We start from the raw sequence: 20,559 nt of genomic DNA on the forward strand, positions 1-20,559 counted from the left end.
TCTCTTAGCCATTTACTCTAAGTGGAGATTAGGTAGATGTTGTATAATGACTGACTTAACAGAGTTTTTTTTATTGACTTTGATGTTTAACTTTCTTTATGTATCAGGTATAAAGGGTTAAAAAATTAGCACTGAATATACTGTTCTGTATACTCAGCCTACACTTGGGTTTAATAATCTGCTCACAAGCCCACTTCTCTGGCCTGTATATGTGTTCCCATCAATTTATTTTCAGGATGTTTTTTATGCCTTAACAAGATACTCTTTGTTGTGTGTCTCACATCACAAATCAAACCAGGAGACATTATTAAAGTGAAGTTAAGCTTTATTCACACCAGGCAAAGCCCACTTGCTTACGCACAACTTCCTCAGCTCATTAGGCACCAAAGTTGCCATCCCAGACATATTTTTGGGAACACTAACTTGTTAGGAAGCTTTTAGGGGGAAAAACAAAGATGTAGAATTTCCTGTCTAATCTGTGTAAAAGTTTCTGTGTAACATCCTCTAATTGGGGCTAACTGAGGAGAGAATGTAATTATTGTCTTTTTTTATCTGTTTTGTTTTGATGGCAAGATCTTCTGTGTGGTGTTAAATAGGTAAACTATATATGGCAACTAAATAAAGCTGTTTAAAATTTGGTTTCATATGGCCGATTTGTCCAGCTGAAATTATATATTTCTGCAGTTATTTTACATAAAATTTCTTCATTAAAATAATTTTTTTTTTAAAAAGCATCAGCATTAGTATCAAAAAGAAGAAAATTCAAGACATTAAAGTTCATGCAATAAAGAATGAAATTGTGAAATGTGTTGCACCTAATTTTAAAAGATTGGTTGTGATTTCTGGGCTCGCCCTGCATTTCTGCATTTCTCACACTTGTGTATTTAGTTGTATATTGAGTTTTCCTTTTTTTAATTAGCTGTGTTGGTTTTTATAATGCTGTCAATGCGCCATCAAATGAGACAGTTCTTATTACCAGAGTGTCAAATAGTGCCATTCTGTCAAAGCAGTGACATTTCGCGAATGCAAACAAGCTGTCCTTTCACGCCTGTGCCAAGACCCACCAGGAGCCAGATGCATAGCACTGTGTGTACACATTATCATAGCTTATAACAAAGGAGAACAAAACAATCATAAGAAAGGCAAATGCAAACCCTGCAAAATTGTTTTTTACATTTAGTCCCACCTATCCCTATTTTTCCTGCTCCTTTTCCATCTGGTCTTATATTTCCATCCATATCAGGCTCGACTCTAGAAAAATGAGTGTATGCATCATCTGAATTATGTGTGCGGTCCACACTTTTTACTGCAGACACATTCTTTATAAATGGCCGTTTATGTCTGGGAAATGGTTGCGGTGATAGTGATATGGGTCTCAAGCTCCAAACACATAATATATGGACACTGGTAAAGGATGCCTCATGATTATGTTTAAACTGACTGAGAGTGGCTGGGAGTCATTATTCAATGTGATGTTTAGGGCACCCAAAACCTTTAAGTAAAACAAAATGACTTCCAATGAGGACTGTGGCTGGGGACCAACTTTGCCAAACAGGAGATCGCTGGTTGGCAAACTTGGACATAGTCATGTTTTTGTTTTTTGTTTTTTAAAGAGGATCTCCCGGCATCTAAAGCCAAAGATCATTTTGCACGAATGTTTGGAATTCCAGGCATATCTGACAGCATTTGGCACCTTACAAAAAAAGATGTTGGTGAAAATGGCAAAGGACATTTTTGCCTGTATGGATGTATCTTCTTTAGCTATAGTACTCTAGTCCAGCGGTCCCCAGCCGGTTTAATGTCATATTTCCATGGACCAGCCTTTAACGTGTCGCAGATAAATACAACAAAATAAAATGATACGACCAAGACAACAACTGTGGTAAATATAATAATAAACGCAAATTCACCGTATAATTGTGTAACTGTATCAGCAGCATCCTCCTGAAATGCGCCAACAACATTGAGAGTAACAGCCTCCTCTCTGCCCCTTAATGCTCTCTGGTCACTATTGTAATGCGTAAATATTACTTTCGAAATAAGACACATAACTACAACACGGGAAAACACCCAGGGAAACTGAATTAATGATAAAAACCCTGAGAACCATAAATTTCACACCCGAGCCTCAACTCTCGCGGCTGGTACCAAATGACTCATGGACTGGTACCGGTCCATGGCCCGGGGTTGGAGACCGCTGCTCTAGTCTGTCAGTGTTATTGTATAAATTACTACAATCTTAAACCAAAGATGAAAATGTTACTTTCTAAAATTTCTTTTACTGTACATCTGCAGAAATCACACACTCCACTGACACCCACAGCTGTTAACACTGTTAAAGGTCTCCCTGGACTACAGCACACACCTGTCCCATCTGTTTTGTACAGTAAAATGTCACTTGGAGGACATAGAGGGACGTCTGCCCATAAGAAGGTCTATGTTTCTATAAAACTTTAATTCACATGTATTTTCTTATGTTTCTGGACCATCTGGAGGGCCAAAGATAAACTTGTCGAGCAAGGCAGGCATTTTTATATTGATAGCAGAAAGCAGGTCAAAATATTTTCACCAGAGCTTAGGGGACCTTATTGGAGCTTAATGACTTGTCCAGTCAGATTTCCTTTCATAAATATGTGACCAAATGTTGAGCAACTGGATTATTTACTTATATTATTTAACAGTAATATATATTAGGCCTAATGTATTTTGATGGATGGCTAAGAATGACAGACCATTAAAAGCAATTACATGGGTACATTTGGTCAAAGACTGTTGTGTAATGTTTTTATTTTGTTATAAATGTAAAAAAAAAATTTTTAGGTTTTATTTGTCCTCGATTTAAAATGTCACAAATTTGTTGCTATGCTTGGGTTTCTTGTTTATTTGGGTTAGCAATTAATCAGACCTTCCAGAGCCTTCATATTGCTTTTCAAAGCAAACAGCTGTATTAAGAAGCTCTCTTTCTAACTCCTCCAGTCTTTTTTTGTCTGACAAAAAAGGGGAACAGCATTTGGATTCAGAGAACTTTGTTTCTTTTGTGCTTTGAAATCGGACTTCTCACTGAAGAAAATCACATAACTTGAAGAATCTCCTCAGCTCACTGTCTTTGTTGAGTGCAGCACCGAGTGAAGGAATATGAGACAATATATTCTGAGAGACTTTAATTAAAACATCCAGTGTGAAATCCCTCTGACTTATACCATAAAAGTGACTTTTAATCTCATATTTCAGTAATGCATATTTCATTTTTGTCTGCCTGCTGTTGTTGAGTTATTACAGTTTTTAAAAACTTAAAAGATACTTGTGATTCTGAGGTTTCTGCATTATATTTGCAGGTATAGTTTCTAAAAAAGCACACTGCCTGCTAAAATAAGTGGTGCCAGGAGCTTGTTGATTTTGCCTTTTAAGGTAAACACATTTCATTGTAATGTTGAGCCTTTGTTAAATTACATTCATTCATTCATTCTCATCTGCTTATCTTTATCAGGGTCCCAGTGGTGCTGGAGCCTGTCCCAGCTATCACAGGGTGAGAGGCGGGTATGTTGCAGGGCTAACACAGAGAGACAAACAACCATTCATACCTATGTGCAATTTAGAATTACCAATTAACCCAACCACTGTTAAATTACATATGACAAATAAAATTTAAATAAAACTGAAACTGAAATAGAGATGTAAACAAACCCTCCTGGTATTTCTTTTCTCATTTTGCAGTGTAGAATACAGCCAAAAGGTTTCAACACTGCCAATATGATGGTCTCAACCATTATACACTCTTTGTTCTCTCAAAGGTCAACACTGTCAAATCAAGCTTGCAGTTGGTCAGTAGCACATTCATGTAATAAAGTTTACCAGAGTTCATGCTTTCATTTACCTTTGGGACTAAGCCTGCTGACTGGGTTGATGCCACTTAAACAAATGTATTTTTTGGTATTGATGTAGTTCAAAGAGCTTCAAATCTTATCACAGAAGAAAAATAACATTGTCTTCACTACTCATACTGGAAAGTTATAGCCATCTTTTATATACAGTTCATGTGTTAAACATTAGCGTTCATTTAGTTGGCTTTCTCGACAAATTCCATTAAGGAGAGTAAATCTAGCTATAAAGCATCAGCTAGATTAACACAAAGGGGATTCCAGAGTGAATGAAGTTTTGTAGGACTTTGTAGAAATTGACTGGTTCACTACTTAAAGACTAGTAGACTCTTATTTATATAAATGCATAAAGTATATGTCTTTCCATCAAGGTGAACAGGTCAGACAAAGCAGTATATTTTGTAACACCAACATTGGCTCATATTTTGACTTACTCAGTCAGTTACAACTGTCTGCTTGTATTTTCTTCATGAACGTGGCTGCTCAAAGAGCAGGGGATGTTCTCCTTCTCTGCATCTGTTTTTCATCCTCTCTGGCTGTCGGTATCTTTCACCGTCTCCGTCTGCTGATCTGCTTCTTCTTTCTTCCCCACTCACTCTCATTTTAACGGCTCCTCTTTTTGCCCTTGAATGAAAGAAAACAAACAAAAAAAAAACCCAGAAACAAACAGCACAACACAATAAACAACCTTGCTCTTCCTGTCTTCGCATGCCTCTTCTCCTTGTCTCAGCTGAAATGTTTTCACAGATAACCGTGCTCGTGTGTATATGTGTGTTCAGGATTGCCCTTTGGCTTTTAAGACTTTGCAACTTCACTGATGTCAACAAAACAAACAGCTTAATGCTTCGCGTTCATAAAGTCTCCCTGGCACCTTTGCAGCAGCAGTACAGAGTAAACAAGAGTAGCAATACAAACAGGGAGACACTTACTGTACATAAGATAAGATAAGATAACCTTTATTAGTCCCACACGTGGGAAATTTGTTTTGTCACAGCAGGAAGTGGACAGTGCAAAAGTTATGACGCAAAAATTAGAATACAATAAGAATAAATACAGTACACAGCTGTACAGAATAGAATAAAATAATATACTATATACAGTAGAATAAAATAGAATAAAAATATACAATAAGATAAAAATAGAATACGAATGCTGAGTAAAAATACAACGATGCCAGAAAAGATTATTGCACTTAGTGTTATTGCACATGTGTGGATGTGTGTGTTTGTTCAGTTAAAGTCTTTGTTGTGGAGTCTGACAGCAGTGGGGAGGAAAGACCTGCGAAATCTCTCCGTCCCACACCGTGGGTGCCGCAGTCTCCCACTGAAGGAGCTGCTCAGTGCTGTCACAGTCTGCTGCATGGGGTGGGAGACGTTGTCCAACAGGGATGACAGCTTAGCCGCCATTCTCCTGTCACTCACCACCTCCACTGGGTCCAGAGGGCATCCTAGAACAGAGCTGGCCCTTCGGATCACCCTGTTCAGTCTCTTCCTGTCCCCAGCAGAGATGCTGCCGCCCCAGCAGACCACACCATAAAAGATAGCAGAAGCCACCACAGAGTCATAGAAGGTCTTCAGGAGTGGGCCCTCCACCCCAAACGACCTGAGTCTCCGCAGCAGGTACAGCCTGCTCTGCCCTTTCCTGTAGAGGGCGTCTGAGTTATGAGTCCAGTCCAGTCTGTTGTTCAGATGAACACCAAGGTACCTGTAGCTGTCCACAGCCTCAATGTCCATACCTTGGATGTTCAGTGGTTGCAGTGGAGAATGCTTGTGCCTGCGGAAGTCTACCACCAGCTCCTTGGTTTTACTGGCGTTGATCTGGAGGTAGTTCAGCTGGCACCAGTCCACAAAGTCTTGAGTCAGTCCTCTGTACTCCTTGTCGTCCCCATCAGTGATGAGGCCGACTATTGCAGAGTCATCAGAGAACTTCTGCAGGAAGCACTGGGTGGAATTGTGGGAGAAGTCTGCAGTGTAGATGGTGAAGAGGAACGGAGCCAGAACCGTTCCCTGTGGGGCCCCCGTACTGCAGACCACCCTGTCCGACACACAGCCCTGAGTCCTCACATACTGTGGTCGGTCGGTGAGGTAGTCCAAAATCCAGGTAGTGAGGTGATGGTCCACTCCAGAGTTCTCCAGCTTGTCCTTCAGAACCGAGGGAAGAATAGTGTTGAAGGCACTGGAGAAATCAAAGAACATGATTCTCACAGTGCTTCCAGCGGTCTCCAGGTGAGCGAGGGAACGATGTAGGAGGTGAATGACGGCATCATCCGCTCCAATGCCAGGCTGGTAGGCAAACTGAAGTGGGTCCAGTGATGAGCTTGTTAGGCGCCGAAGCTGAGCCAGGACCAACCGCTCCAGGGTCTTCATCAGGTGGGATGTCAGAGCCACCGGCCTGTAGCTGTTGAGGTCCTTGGGGCGTGAAGTCTTGACCTGTGCTTTGATGGGGTGAGAGTTAGGAGACGGGTTGCCAATCTATTCGAGGGCCAAAACAGAATGAGAGACAATCCTCACACTCATGCTTATGACTAATTTAGAATAGTTAATTATTTACTTAATTAATTAAGTATGTCTTTGGACTGTGGAAAGAAGAAAGTACATGGAGAGAACATGCAAACTCCACACTGGGAGGTGATAGTGCTAACCCCTCCATATTCTTTATAAATGTTTACCTTTCCCAGTTATAGAAATCATTTTTGCAGTAACCTTGTTTCATAGCAAACTGGGACAGAACAACGTAACCACTTTTTTAAAATAGTTTGATCTTTTATCATCTGTGGACTATCAAAACCCTAATCTTTGCTTACTAGTGTACACTGTGTAATTAACCACATCAATCTTTCCTTGTGCTGCAAAGCCAATTCTGCTCATATCCCTTTTCCAGCACACTATAGACTTTCTTGTTAAATGAGAATTGCAAAATCTCCCCTTCAGCATTGCATCACTTCAAAGAGTTCTAGATTTGATAGCTTATCAGACAGCTGCTCTGTTTGAATGGAAGAACAGGTCAACAGAGTTTATGGTGATGTCCAGAGTAGGGTGCAACTAACAAACTATATCCCCTTGTTGAAACACCAAATTAGAGGTGATTCTAGGATCAAAGCTTCAGGTGGGCTAAGCACCCAGTCACAATGTCATGCATACAGTGCTTTGTAATTAATATTAATAGAATAAGGTATTTGCAAACAAACTGGATCCTTTTTACTGTTACATATCTAAAATTAACTGGGCACATATTACTCTTACCTTTAAAAGGAATCTAATTGGTTGGATGATCTTTTCTAATGTTGAAGAAATGATTCTGAATGAATAATCATAGTTCTAATATAATACACCAGTTTTAGGGTTATCATATCTGAGCCCAGGGGGTCAGTTGTGTTGATTAAATGTAGTAAATTAACAAACAATTTGTAGCAAATTAGATTCACAGCATTGTTTCAGTCTCTCAAACACATAACTGCAGTCTATTTTACTTTTCATGCTTTTACATTAAAGTTTTTGAATTTATACAAACCCTTCTTTTATATTACACAATAAAGACACGATCCCAGGTACCCAGCTCTGTGGAGGATAGATTAGCAGTGTCTCACTCAAATCTATTAGCAGCCATCCTGTTCAAGCCATGTTCAGAGTGATGTGAATCCAAATCAGTGATCATCAATGAATGTGGGTGAAACAGAGGATACCTCAGCTTTATAACTTTTGATGACTCTGACTAGTCCACTCCTATCTGTTTCTTTTTGCGCTCTTGCCTTTTTGCTGTCTTCATCTAGCCCCCTCTCTCTGTTCACCCTCTCTATCCTCTTTTCTCAATCTTCATGCTGTCATCCAATAAAGAAGCATTTTTACATAACTAAATTCGCTAGGAATTGGCTGCTGGCCATTGACACATAAGATCTTTCTGACTTGCACTCTGAGGCTCTGCAATCAGTAAACAAACAATGAAGCCCAATTCGGCCAAACTAGAAAACTTTATTGAACTAATAAAATAAAACACACCAGCTCACTGGCTGGCAACTTGTATTATGGTAGCAGATTTATAGCTTATAAGCTAAAGTTATCTAAAAAGCTCTACTGCATTACCAAATGTTTTGACGCTATTTAGAGAACAAATATACATAATCAGCTCTTTCTGTAACCAAATGCAGGGTCATTGCTGTGACCCCCCAGAACCACTTGCACTTCTGCTTGTTGAAGTTTCAGGTAAAGTGTACTTTGAATAATCTCTTCATTTTCTTTTAACAGCAATAACCTTGTCGTGTTTATTACTAAGAAGCCACAGCGTGTGAGAGCTATGTAACATCATGACATCAAGAACAAAGAACATTTGACCTTGTTTTCGTTGTAACTTAAGCTGACAAAATAGACCATTAGAAGATGATGTCAGAAAATACTAGTAAAATACGTTATTATTGTTACTATAGTGTTTTTGAGAGGCTCTATAATGAAATTAAGGGATGCTTGAGCACCCATTAAAAAAAGGTCTAAATTCGCCAATGCACTAAACCAGGGGTGTCCAGTATAAGGTGCAGAGGCTAGAGTCAGTCCGTCACAGACTCCAATCTGGACCATAAACTTTTGATTTTTGACTGTGTTCATAAACTCTACATCTTTATGCAGATGAAGACCACCCCCATGGCCATTCATAATACAGCAAAATAATTAAGTAATAGATCAACAATTACATGATATTTTTTCCCTATGTAAATGTATGATGTTGTATTTTTTTTAACAATGGGTCCACATTTTTTAAGCCTGTGTTCTGTGAATGAACAATGAACAATGCTTTATGATTACAGGAAAATCTGGGCAATTAGCTACCAGCAGCTATGGAAAATTAGACACATGCAGTAAATTTTCTTTCGTTTTTCCTTCTAAGTGAGTTTGTCGTGCACTTTTTAATCCAAGTGCCAAATTACCCACAGAGCTCCCAGCAGCAGCAGCAGCAGCTCCCCCTCCCTGCCCGTGATCAGTGGTTTGCTCCAGTCGACACGCTGCTGCTGTTTGTCGCAGCTCCAGCGGCTGCTCTGCCACTCAGAGCTTCAGCCCGTTTACCGAGCGCACTCCGGACGTCGTCCCCGAACGCTGTCAGCTCTTCTCACCTTCTCACCGTCAGCCTCTTTCAGCGTTTTTACCTCCTACGTTGGAAGGTCAGTTCTTCCCCTCCTCTTGTCTTCATTTTTTCTTTCTTTCAGGTTTGATATCCCTTCTTTTTCTTTTTTTTGTCTTCTTTTTTGTCCCCCTCATCCCCTTGTTTTTTAGCTGTTGGATTTCTCTGTTATCCTGCAAGTCTTTGCCGGAGCTCTTTACTCTCTGCTTTGTGTTGTTGTTGGAGGGAAAACCAGTTTTATACCCTTTCTTGTCTTTATTTTCAGTTTCTTTTTTTTTCGTTACGTTTTGTTCACTTTTTAAAAAAAAAAAAGAAATCTGCTGTTTTTTTAATCTCTTACAGAATTTATTTGGATTTTCATGAGTTTGGCTCTTCAGTTTGCCCACCCCATCGTAATCACACAACATCTTTTTTTAAATTCTTGTAAAGTCCAAAATGGATTTTTATGTATCTTATATTTGAATGCTGCGGGTGCAGCATGGCAGATGTGGGGATGCTGGTGCTGCTGATGATGGGCAGGTGTTTCATGGACCGATCAAATTCCACCGAACTGCTCGTGTCTCTGACGGGACTGCTTTTGCCCGAAGAGTGATCTCAGTTCTGTGAATACGTGTTTGCAGCTGCACACAGACAGAGACACAAACAGACACTAAAGTCTGTTTTACTGTCGGTCTTCGTGAAGCAGACCTGGAGCTGACAGGCTGGGTTTGTTACTCTGTCATGTCCTGTTCAGCGTTTCTGGTGTGTAATATCAGCAGACTGGCTGTTTGTTCCTGTTTTTGCAGATATGAGCTTCAGTGCATGCTGAGAGCTTTTTTTGCTCTTGTAAACCGTCACTTGGCTCCTTTAAGAGCTGTTTTGACATGCACACTTCATTCTCAGATCTATTAATTTGGTAGCAAATCTTGTATCTAGTTTAGTTTAATATTGGTAATATATTTCAAACTTACAACAACCAGTGTAGACTTTTGGAAGCTGTCTAACCTGAATACACCAACCTGCCGTTGTGTGTACTGGATTTTAAAATCAAACTTCTTTTTCTGAGCCAAAATTAAGTCAGTGAGAGTTTAAAACAAAGAAAAACATAAACATTTGCTAATATAAGAAGTAAGCGAAGGTGTAAATTTATATAAACAGTTTGGTGAGACATCCATCTCCTCAGCATACACAGAAAACTTTGTATCAAGCGCTTCGTAAGTGATTAAGATTTTTTTCTATTTCCCATTATTATAGGCAGCATTTTTTTATTCGTCTATGCTCTTGACAGTTCAGTTACTTATCAGATCAGTGAAGATTCAGGCTGCTGCAGCTGTGCTTGATTCTGCAAATGTGTTTCGTCATATTGCCAGAGAGCACTTGTAATAAATTTATGATTCTGGGTTAGTTTGTGTTTCTCAGTCTGTCTGTTCTTGATGAGAAATTGGATATATTTGGAATTATAATCATTACGTTTCAATTACTGACAGATTCTCAAAAACAATTTAATAATTTGGTAGCCACAATATTTAACATTTACTCTCACGTATCTGATACTCTAAAAGCTCCACTGATTAATACATTTGTGTATTTAAGTCTTGCAGGTGCTTTCAAGAACTGTTTGCTTAAGAGTGGTTGTGGCTCAGGAGGTAGAGCGGGTCCTCTAGTTTGTATGTCAAAGTATCCTGGGGCAAGTTACTGAATCCCAAGTGGCTCCTGATGCATCCTTCAAAATGTGTTCGTGAATGTTAGGCAAAGCGCTTAGCATGGAAAATACCCATATGGAAAAGATATATATAAATCTTATAAAGTTTTTATCTGTCTTGTATGAAACTTGTATGAAAAGCATACAAGAGTGAAAACACATATAAGATCCCTTGAAAAATTATATAATGAAACTTGTATGTTTTCTATACTTACTAAAAAATATATGAAAGTAATGAGAAAGTGGCCACTTTCATGAGTAAATCATATGTTTTTACTATTTCTTTTCCATATGGGTATGCTTATATCAATGCACAGGTATGAGAACTGTGCTTGTAGTGATGACTGATGGACTATGCTGAGAATATTGTTGAAACCAGACAAAATTCTCTCTCTTTATACATTTCTGAGGTTTGCCTCTTTGCAGAGAAATCAATCAGTTTGCAGTTTGACACAAACACAAAACTCTGTATTGTCTGGAGGAGAGAGACTCGTTTCTTGGTAGAGAGCTACTGCTCACCTGTTTTATAGAATTAATTCCCTGCGGGGGAAAAGTATGGGTAAGGCTTGACATCTTGTTCGTCAGGATGTAATTATTAGAGCCAATGCGTGTCAGCTTTCTTGCACATATAAAACGTTTCAAATTATTAATAAGTTTAAAAAAGTTCATTTACTTTTCAAAGTCAGTGAGGCAAATGCTGTGACTTAATGTTGTTTCGCCTGCTCGGATGATTATGATAACTATCACATACTACATCATTCTAGTATGTGAGTGAGGTTAACCAGGACTCGGTACCCTCTCACTGCCATAGACGACATCATTTTCTGTTCATCCTAGAAGCGAGGAAATAAACTCCCCGGTGTGTCTCACTCACCAGCAGCAGTGGCTGTTTCGATTTTGTTTATGTGTCACACTATGTATGATATATGGGTAGAATAGTGCTACCTTAACCCCAGCACACATATCTAATAGCAGTATAAGTGGTCACAAAATTATATCTTTGTTTAGTCCTGGTTCACTTGTCAGTGTTTAGTGCTTAGGCATGAGTCCTGGCAGGTGGTGTTTTCAGGTGAAAAGCTTTTATATGCAAAATGGAACTAAGGAACATATCCTGCTGAATAACAAAGCACGTTAGGTGTTAATTGCAAGGCTTTGAAGGCATTTTTGAGCCTTACTGTGCATTCAGATTAAGAAAGGCATTGTATTTAAAAATGCTTTATTGATGGGTGCATGACTGAAGCGCAAGAGAGCGGATGAATTGCAATTCAAATTCGCAGGTTTTAAGGGTTCTCTAATACCCAAACAGTGTTTAATAGTTTATAATGATATGAGGTATATTTTATAAAAAAGCTTGCATGTATTTGATAGGCCGGTGGTGCCCATGTCACTGCACTGTACAAATGTACAGTGTATGTATTTATTGTTTACTCTATTTAATTTGTAAAATATGTGTACACACACACACACACACACGTAGAAAAATATTTAGTATACACATCCAGAAATGCATATACTATTATATATTGTACATATATTTATTAGTTTCAGATGTAGCCATTCTTGTATTTTGCTTGTTTACATTATTGTATTTTGCACAACTCTGTTGCTTGTGAAGCTCGCACACAAGAATTTCACTCACATGTGCTGTACCAATGTACCTGCACATGTGATGTGACAATAAAAGTGATTTGATTTGATTTGATTTGATGTAGAACTGTTTTTCTTTTTTAAACTGTTCAGTTCTCTCTGTTTCCTCAGACATCTCTGTGCAGACCTCTGCACTTATTTGCTGAAAGGTTTTTTAGTCCGTGAATAGCCTTTAGCATTTAAAAAAAAATCTCACCCCACAGAGTTGCATGCAAACCTTCAGATCAGTTAAAAGCAAAAAAAACCCAAAACAGGTGAGATGAAAGGTTCTGACAGCGACAATATTGCTCTTGAAATTAGCTCAGTGAACGCAGACTCACAGCTTAGTGACATAATAAAACCTGTCACAGTGAGAGCTACAGCACTGTGAAAATTAGATGCTCTTTCTCTTTTACACAGTGTTCTTGTTCAGCATTCAGACAGCTGTATTGATAGAAAAAGAGAAAAATGAAAACATGGATGAATAAATAATGATTCTGAATTATTAGAATGGTTTTGTTAATTATTCAGTACCTCTGAGCTGATGATAAATAGATGTTACTGCATTTTGGCTCCATATGTAGAAACTCATTAGTGTTTGTGGATGGTAGCATAATTAGTGATTTTTTCCTTTCTGGGGTTTAGCTATGTATATATATATATATACACAGTGGAATGATCCAGTATTGTTAAGCATGTATACACCAAGTTAGAGAGAAATCATTTTTATGTCACATTTTTTTGTTAAATATTGTTCCATATTTATAGCTTCTTTTTTTTTTTTTTTAGAAATGTTGTGGCAAGGATCCAAGTCATATCAAAAGATCATGAATTAGCCAAATGAATTTTATTTGTATTTCTGGTAATCAATAGTAACCGAGGTTTATTTAAAAACATTTCATTTAAAACTGTGTATTAGAAATGTTACATGTAATAATAATAATGGATTGCATTTATATAGCGCTTTTCGGGACCCCTCAAAGCGCTTTACAATACCACTATTCATTCACTCTCACATTCACACACTGGTGGAGGCAAGCTACAGTTGTAGCCACAGCTGCTCTGGGGCAGACTGACAGAGGCGAGGCTGCCATATCGCGCCATCGGCCCCTCTGGCCAACACCAGTAGGTGGTAGGTGAAGTGTCTTGCCCAAGGACACAACGACCAAGACTGTCCGAGCCAGGGCTCGAACCGGCAACCTTCCGATTACAAGACGAACACCCAACTCTTGAGCCACGATCGCCCAGATGTACATAAACCATGTTCTACATTGATATTTTTGCTCAACTTATCAGCACCAGTGGAAAAAAATCTATTAGTCTTAATTACAATTTGACTTTTTTTTATTTTTTTTTATTTATTCCTCTGTTTAATTACTATAGGTCAAGCTAGCATTGTCACACTAGAGGTATATCATTTCAGTAAGGCAATAGAGTATGTTAATGCTGGTTTTGTTCACATTGACTGTGGATAAATAACAAAGTTTGCATGTTATGCCAGTTAATATAGTGGAATACTGTGGGGACGGCACTGGGTCAGGGATCAGCTCTGAACACCTTGCCGTTTGCTGTGGTGTTGAACAGGTTGATAGATGAGGTCAGGCAGGAGTCTCTGTGGACTATGATGATGGCAATTGTATGTAGTGAGAGTAGGGAGCAGGTTCCTGGAGAGCTGGAGGCATGCTCAGGAGAGAAATGTAGTTCAGTAACAGCAAGGCTGAATACTTGTGTGGAAATGAGAGAGAGGGTAGCAGTAGAGGTAGTGAGGGTGGTTGAGTTTAAATAGCTGGGGTCAACTATCAGAAGAAACATACACTGAATGAGTTAGGTGAAGAAGAGAGTGCAGGGAGGGTGGAGTGGGTGGAGACAACTCTCATGTGTGATTTGTTACAGAAGGATAGCAGCAACTTCAATGGCTGGATTCAAAATGAATGAAAAAGCATTCAATGTGAAAAGAAATACTTTCGAAATACAAGAAATTCTGGCTCTTTAGAAGCAAAATATAAAGAAATGAGGGGTGGCTCAAGATGTTTGCACAGACATTCATACAGTACTGTTAAATATCTGTGGCAAGGTGTGGTTTGTGGCTCAGGAGGGGTGGAGGAGTGGGTTCAGGGTGTGGTGTCAGGGGAGGCTGACACACACCTGAGCTCCATCAGCTGATCGTGTCTCCCTTATAAAGGATGTGATGGGACCTGAGGTGGGGTGTTTTGTGTGTGGGTGGCAGCTGGAAAGCTGCACCCGATTGATGAAAAAACCCTAAACAATTAAACGTGTAGTAACTTGCAAGCTGTGTGTGCAGGTCCTCATTCATGTCACAGTATCCTTTGGTCCATAACTAGGATGCTGGATGTGCAGTTCCCAAGTAAGAGGAAAAGAGAAGACTGCAGAGGAGGTTAATTGATATAGGGAAGGAGGACAGGCAGACACTTGGTGTAAGAGAAGAGGATGCTAGGGATAAGATGAGATGGAAGAAGATGATCTGCCTTAAGGGGACAACTGAAATGAGAAAAAGACAGTTCTCAAGCCTACACATGCATTTTTTAAGCACAAATTAATAGTACAGGATAGAAAGTTTTGCCTAGGATTGGATAAGCAGAAGAAAATGGGTGGAAGGATACAAAAGGAGCCCGTCTCAAGTGTCAAGTGTCACTCTACTGGAGAAAGTACAGTTTTCACACTTAGATTGCATTAGATTTATTTTCCGGTTCCCGGAGCTGCCTTTTGGTTGCTCAATGGCACTTGGATTTCCATTTGGATTTACTGAAAGTTCACATATTATAGCAATGGCTATGATGTCAAATCAGTCATATTTGTTTCAGGAAATGATTTGTTGTTGCTTTGTGGCTTTAAATTATTGAAATGACTATAAAAGAAAGACGTACAGAAGGGTGAATGTTCACCATTTTGTCTCTAGTTCTCTGTGGCAGTAAAGCTGTGGGGTAAGTTCAGTTTTTTGGTCGAGCAGGCTACTTTTTTCTAGTGCAGGTGTCACTCCAGATGTTTTTCTCAGAACTGGATCCTATAACATAAATGTGAAACGTAAAACCTGCTCTCCTTTGTTTCTTGTTACCTTCCTGTCCTCTTTGGTAATGATGGTAATTTCCATGTAGAGATGGCAGCACATACACCAAGGTGCAGATATGTTTAAATCTAGAATCAAGGCAAGACTGAATCAAAAGTACACCAGTTTTGTTGATTGGAGTGTACACAAAACAGAAAATTTTTTTGACACCTACACATTTTTCTTAATTGACCTTTTTAATGTGTTCTCAAAAACTCTTTTTGCTCTTAAAAACGATGAAGCTTTTTGTTTTGTTGTTGCAGTAATTCAGTGGATTCTGGTTTTTCCGAGAGCCATTATAGCTGCTTGCAGCTGTTTGATGACACATGAGAGAATACAAGGACTGAAGCCATCAACGTCTGCGATTGTAAAGACTGTCAGTGCTTCCCTCAAACCTCAGCAGCTTATATTAATGCATGAAAGGGCTGGGAGTCAGAATGAGAGATGCCATTTGGATGAAAAAATATTTCAAGAAGTGCAATATTAAAAACAGAGTTTAAAGTGGCAGCTAAAATTGGCAGGTGGACGATGTATGAATACAAAAAAAAAAGTGAAGCTGGCATTAAGGAAAAAACAAGTCAAAGGAGAGAAAAATCAAATAATGCGCAGGAGAGTGGAAACGATATGTGACAAAGTGGAACATGTGGTTAGATTGAAAATATGTAATTTGTCAAGTTAATGAGTTCTTAAAGTGAGGAAAACATAGATGTTTTTTTGCGAGCGCCTTGATATGCTGGATGGTTTAGGGACAATTTGGATTCATTAGCTTGCTCATAGACACTTTTACAAGTAATTAGCGGATGACTAGCACTATTCCCTAAACCAAAAACACCCAAAATGTAGTTCTACTAAGATCTGTTTAGTGGGAGGAAGAGAAGTAAGTTGCAAGATTGTGATCCAGGAGGCCATAGTTCAGGTCTCATTTTGGAGTTTTCACCTTTTTCCTCTTTCTCCTTCACTTATTGATTACATTTAGAAACTAAAAAAAAATGTGGTGATGTTCAGTAAAACTTCAGTTTTGTTCTTTCACAATAGTAACACTCCATGTAGAACAATTATGCTTCCTGGGTGTGTTTATAGGTGATATCAAGGAGTGTTTTACAGGCGTTCACATGCATGGGGTAAGAGTTAAAGATCTGCCACATTAGTGCAATAAATATCACCAAAATATCAGAGTACAGTTTTTCTATCTGACAGAATGGCAGCATGTGACACCCTAGAAATGACATCATCAATGTTTACTGGATAACTAGAGCAGAAAGTGAGCAGAAAGCGGGGGGGCACGAGATGAAATACGCATGCAAACAAGCCATATTAATGTTCTTCTCTGTTGCATGACCTTGACTTCAATTAGGCTTCTTTATTAAATACATTGGCACATATTTTAACTATGCATGTGATATGATTTATCCTTTTGTTCTATGGGAGATGTTAACTCTCTTTTATAGATTGCACACAGCTGAAACACATTCAACATTAAACACATACACTGACCCACTGAAGCTTACTTAGACACATCACATGCAAACAGACTCCCACTCACACAGGTCTATCCTTTTCTCCCCTGGAGACACTCACACCTGCATGCAGACCGGATGCACTCTAGCACACTTAGCCAGCGGGCAGATAATGGTAGTGTGGCACGCAAACCTTTCTTTCTCACTGTGATAAGTAAACTTGGGTAATACGATGCATTCTGTGATATTCTACTGAGAAATGTTTTTATGTCCATTAAATGAGCTAGAATATTCAGCCTGTGGGCTTTTGACCTGATTCATTAATAGCTGTCAAGCTTTATTTTGGCAAATAGATTGTCTAAATATTTATATAAATTTCCACTTTTGCTTTTTGAGTTAATTGTTAAAAATGAGATTATAATGTTGCTGTAGTGTAGTGGTAGTGGCAGCCATCCACTGTGGCGAAGCAGTAAAGAAGCAGTAAGAATGGGATTATACTTGCACAGTTTGCATGTCAGACGCTCAGATTGTGTTAGATTTCCTAGATTTTAGGTCACTTATTTTTGGTATAGTTTAAAAAACAGTTTGTAGAAACATAATCCAGTTAATTCATATGTCTAACACAGCTATCAATCATGATAATACTCCTGTGAAAGGGGGCTGTTCTGAAAACTCTGATGCGCTTCGCTGCAAGTTTGTTGTCAGCTACTCAGAAAAAAAATATGTTGTGCCCGAAACGACCGTGTTCACAAATTCCTGTTTTATAATGCGGTTGTTTTTCCTTTGTTTGTTTGTGTCTCTTGTGTTTGATTTTCTGACAATGGAGCTCATGAATATGCCTGTATGGTACACTGACTGGTGATGTTCTTGGCTGGCTGGTTGTTTACTGAATAGTCAACTGAGAGACTGCTTTCTCTCCTCTGTTTGCCATCTTTGTAATCATCTTCCTTTTCTCTCGACTCTCTGGCTTTGCCAAAACTTTCAGTTTTAATGCCATTAATGCTCTGTAGCTTTGCTCTATGTACAGATACTGTGTGTGTGTGTGTGTGTGTGTGTGTGTGTGTGTGTGTGTGTGTGTGTGTGTGTGTGTGTGTGTGTGTGTGTGTGTGTGTGTGTGTGTGTGTGTGTGTGTGCGCGCGCGCGCGCGGTCAGGAGTCAAGAGGAGTCCTGACATTTAAGAACTCAGCCACCTTCGTGATTCAGCAGAAACAGATGGAGAGCTTTCTTCCTCCTCCTTCTCCTCCTCTCCATCATCTGCTTATTTCCTCTTTTATCTCTCATCCCCTTTCAGTGTCTCTTCTCACTCTGTGTACTCTTCTCCATCTGTACTGTCTCATTTGTCACATATTTCACCAGTTTTCTTTAAGTTGAACACTTCTGATAAGTGCAAATCCTAAATTTTGATGTTCTGACTCTATGAATTCTCCTCATCCAGTGGGAATGGTCTTGGTAGTTTTTAGTTTGCATGTGAGTGTAAGGGCTGAATGACACATTGACTGCGAACAGGCCATTGTTCCACCAACAGAACTGCTTAGTGAAAAGCAAGATTTATATGAAAGTGATGTAAATGTCAATGGCCTCATAGTTCTATAGCCACTGCATTGTACAGTTTTCCTTTATAATGGAGAGTTAAACCAGCAAACGTGTCTACTAAAGCTATAGCTAAGTAAGTAGATGAGGTAATTTACTATAACACATAATACACAAAGTAGAATAAAAATACATATTATTTTACAATGCAAGACTTAAGTACAGCATTTAGACTAAATCAACTGAGTGGTTGATGAGACAGAGACTGAAATGTTAGCATGGTTGCCAAGTAGCCTGTTAACAACAACAATAACAAAATCTAACTTTAGCATTATAACATCTTGATCATTTATAACATTTACTGCTGTAAACATTTTAGCTGTGGGACATAGTACACGATGACTATGCGAGTTGTCTCATTTTGTTTTCCTTCACTGAACATAAAGTACAATAATTATAGTAGCACACACTCATTGTCAGCTGATTTAGGTTTGCCTGAACTCACATTTATTTCCTTATTGAGCTTTTAATTAATAAACTACCATATAACTTTTTTTTAAAAATTAACCATTAAATATTTACTTGCCACAAAAGCACAAAAATGGAAATACATTGCGCTTTTTTTCTATATCAGGAAAGATATACACATACAACATTTACTCTCTGACTCTTATGTGATGCTGGATGTAGAGAGGAATGACTAGGACAAACGCTGTGTAGTTTAACTTGTAAAGTGAAATGGAAAACAAGCTTGAACTAGAGCTGTCCAGTGAAGCAGATGATGGGAAAAGGAAAACAAAGAAGAGTGACAAGAGAAAAGGAGGGACAAAAAAGAAAATGATTACATTCAAAAAAGAGAGAGAAGATGTGGGAAATGGAAGGAAAGACGAGACAAAGGCAGAGCAAAGGAGAGTAGGAGAGATCAAAAGAGATACTAAGAAGAGAAAAAAAAACAAAGAATGTAGTGGAAGGTAGATAAAAACTTGATAAAAGGCATAGAAAAGGAGGAGGAAAGAGTAAGCCTAATACTGAGTATGAGAACGCTCTGTGTACTTTCTGTGTATGTACATCTAATGACTGATAAAGTGAGGCTGGTGTTGAATTATAGATGCATTTGAGATCAAATTTTTATGAAAATGTTACTAAGCCATTCAAAGATTAGCCAAACAACCTAAAACATGACCTGAAAGATAAGAGGGGTGAGGCAAGATAAAAAGGAGAGGTGGAAGAAATAATTGATAGTGGTAAAATAAAGAGATCGAGACGTATGGAGGCGATAACAGAAATGCTTTAGCTGAGAACAAAAACAGATGAACAAAACAAAAAATCCAAACACTTCTTTACTTTACTCTGGGTTGCACAAGTTTGCAGCTTTCTGCAGACACAGTTGCATTTCAATAGCATGAGAAAGAAAGATGGGCGAGCCAAGAAAGACTTGGAAGTGTTGTTAACGAGTCTGTTAAAAAGCATGTGTCAGAAGAAACACTGATTGGTTCAGGCTCATTTCCCAGTAGCTGTGGAACTGTAGCGGAGGACACAAATGCTCAGCTTCATTTCTTTCTGTGTTTTGACCTTATACAGTTAAACTGATAAGCAGCTAATTATTATGACCCTTGTCCAACACCCTGACTCCCAGCGCAGGCAGAATCCTTGAATAAATGGGGAATTTTGTGTGTATTTACGTGTGTATAGTCTAATTACACTCCCCAGGCATTATAGGTTATTTGCATTAATAACATCACTGTTGCTAATTTCCATTTAACAGACTCATTATCTGTTTAGCATGGTCTCTTTTATTGTTTCAAACTAATTTGCTGAAAACACTGCTGTTCCAAACAAAGCACTAACAATGAACACGGTGACAGTGAAATATATGTTATATATCAACAAAAATATGTGAAGTAATAAAATATGCGGTCTCACCAAAACAAGATCATCTAATGTGCTTCCCCGTGTCTTCCTTTTCCAGTTTGCCGGCTGGTGTTAAAATAAAAATTACATTTAGCAATGGAACATGGATTTATACAAAATATAATATAGTTACCATCTAGCCTCAGGAAACAGTTTGAGCATGCTAGAAGGAAAAAACCTGTGCTTTCCGTTGATGTTTTACTCTATTACTCAGACACATACAATTTTAACGTTAATTTTCTTCTAATTTATAGAGTGCAGAGAGCAGAGCAGAATGCTCTATGCTTCTGCTGCTACATTGTGCTG

At 38.6% G+C, this 20,559-nt stretch overlaps 1 protein-coding gene across 2 annotated transcripts in view; it reads left to right on the forward strand.

Annotated features, from left to right (window-relative positions):
• Window positions 1-8,928: 8,928 nt before the first annotated feature.
• Window positions 8,929-20,559, forward strand: part of raly (RALY heterogeneous nuclear ribonucleoprotein) — a 148,029-nt gene continuing 136,398 nt past the window's right edge. For both annotated transcript variants that reach the window (XM_080892133.1, XM_080892134.1), the window contains exon 1: window positions 8,929-9,024. The gene's annotated coding sequence lies outside the window, so the exon portion shown is untranslated. The remainder of the gene's footprint in view (window positions 9,025-20,559) is intronic.

Source organism: Rhamphochromis sp. 'chilingali' (assembly GCF_963969265.1).
Source record: "Rhamphochromis sp. 'chilingali' genome assembly, chromosome: 9".
NCBI lineage: Eukaryota > Metazoa > Chordata > Actinopteri > Cichliformes > Cichlidae > Rhamphochromis > Rhamphochromis sp. 'chilingali'.